Source organism: Aplysia californica, unplaced genomic scaffold, assembly GCF_000002075.1.
Source record: "Aplysia californica isolate F4 #8 unplaced genomic scaffold, AplCal3.0 scaffold00107, whole genome shotgun sequence".
NCBI lineage: Eukaryota > Metazoa > Mollusca > Gastropoda > Aplysiida > Aplysiidae > Aplysia > Aplysia californica.
This window is the reverse complement of record NW_004797377.1, coordinates 874288-876800: the sequence shown is the minus strand read 5'-3', so window position 1 is coordinate 876800 and position 2513 is coordinate 874288.

Below are 2513 nucleotides of genomic sequence, written 5' to 3'. Positions count from 1 at the left end.
ACACATACACACATATACACACACACACACTCTCACACATACACATACACACACACACACACACACACACACACATACATACACACACACTCATGCACGCCAACCCGAGTACTCACAGTGTTCACCTCAGAGAAAGGTAACCAAACTGTTTGGATTAAAAATAGACGGCTTTCCTTTCACAAGAAAAGGAAAATGGCTCTCCGAAATCAGCTATCCTGCCAGATGGCTTTAAAAGACCGAGAAAACACAGAAACCGTTTTTGGAGGTTTGTGACAAGTCGTCAGGATTTCAAGAAGCCTTACCATGTCAGTTGTTGCGCTCTAGGTAGTGCAAACGCTAAAGGATAAAGACGTGTTTATTTTGTATGGTGAGGATAACGGCCATGTTTTACCAACAATATTGAGTGCTGGCATACTTCTCCAAGTCATGGCATACAAATATGTGTCGTACTAAGTTTATTTTTGTGCCTCAGAAACTGTAAAATCAAATGTTTAAAGAAGTTATCAGTCATTATAAAAAATCAGTATTTAAGCCAGTTACAACTTCTTTGAAGACCCTATTGAGATAATGATGCAGATTTTACATTAAACTAGTTGACGATTAACTAGAATTAAGGGTTAAACATTCATTACAAAATCGTTCGTACAGATTGTGTTGTAGAGGAATACCCTCTCCTAGAATCTTAGAGTGATAACGGCACTCAGCGCGTATTGCAAAAACTCGTGCTTTCCATCTCCACAGAATTGGACGACATCTTTTTGCAGCTTTCGGGGAGCTTTCATTGCATTTAAGAGAGAAAAACGAACGTCCAAATACAGGAATGGACTCTTTAAAACCTAAAGAAACCGCGTATATACATTAAAAACCATAAGCTGATTCTTTTCCATGTATATTTCGAATACTATTTTTATATTCTGATGACAAATAACGTTATGGCAAGCAAGTTGAACTGTTCGACATCTTTAGACGATACTGTGTACTCTCGTGGTGTCGAGGTACGGTGTTCATCTCTCAATCAATACGTCCCAGGTTCGAAACCTGACTGAACGGAATGTTCTATTCTCCAAAATTTCCTCCTTTCATCTCCTTTTGTGCCAGTGGCGGTGGGTAGTGAAGGGCTCACAGGCTTGAGCCTCAATCCCCACCCCCAAACTATCCAAAAGCAAATGAAAATAACGAAATAAGCTCTTGAAACCATTATGATCGCTTGCAATGATGAGTAATCAACTTGGTGGCTTGCTCGTTTATCCAATCACTACTGTCACCGCTTATAACTGTAGTAGCCTAACAGCCAATCAAATGTCTTTGGGCTCAGCAAAGGACGAGCCTGTTCCCCCGGAGTTCCTTAAAGAAACTCTTCTTGCAAAAAGGTAGATGGCTTGAAAAAACCAACACTGCACAGAGGGCTCACGCTTTCCTAGCCCTGACAATGGGGTGAAGGTTTGCGACACACTTTCCCCCAGTGACAAAATCACGTATGCACCCATTTGACCTTTATTAGGTGCGTTCTACTTTCCGCGACAACAAGGCTTAATCCAGCTCATAGATGACATGTGTTTGGAGTGCTGTGTGAGCATGTCTGTGTGTGTGCTGCTGAGATTTATCACTTATTAATAACATCAAACCACTTTTCAGGCAATTTTTTATCAGATGAGAATTAATTAGAAAAATTGGGAGCTGAAACGGCTTCGTCCCCACCATCCAGAAGAATTTAACGTAGAACAAAGAGATGGAAGGCAAAGGTGACTCTTCTTGTTTGAACGGTTCTCAAAATGCCGTGGCTCGCCGTGAGTATAGAAAAAATCATCACTGTCTAGTTCTAATTGCTTGCTATTTGGTGGTATAGACGTGGAACAAACCTAAGCCCCAGCCAAATTTTGGTCCACCTACCGCAGCTGTCTCGAGCTCTCTTACCAAATTCTGTCGTCTGCTTTTTGTCTCCACTTTCTGTCCCCCCCCCCCTTCCCACTCTCCAACCATGCTCTGTCATCTGCTTACACTCCACTTTCTGTCCCCCCCCCCCTTTGCTGCCCATCCTCTGGGCTCCCGGATCTTTCTGTGACCTTTCCACTGCTAATCCTTGGCTCGTTCTTACTGCTGTCTTTTAACCACACCCTTGATTTTACGGTATGAAAGATCTAACATGAAAAATCTCGGAGGTCCCGTGTGCAAGTTGCGCTCTTTAAAGGTCTCTTGGTGGTCCTAAAATTGATAAGAGTAGACTTCGGCCGCCACCCGGGCAAAATTCAAAATTCCTACAAAATTGAAAATGTTAAATATGGCGCGTGCGCTCATATGAGCGTATGCAATTGCTAGCGCCGTAGAACATTTACCAAAACAAAACAACAGACCTTAACAAAAAACAACAGAGCGATGAAACTATTGGAGCATACCGTGACGTTCATTCGTATATTGCATTTGGGGGCAAATTAAACTATGGCCACTTCTAGATAATTTAATTAGTTTCAAAGATTTCTGTCAAAAGATGAACTTTGAGTTTTAATTACCCGGCC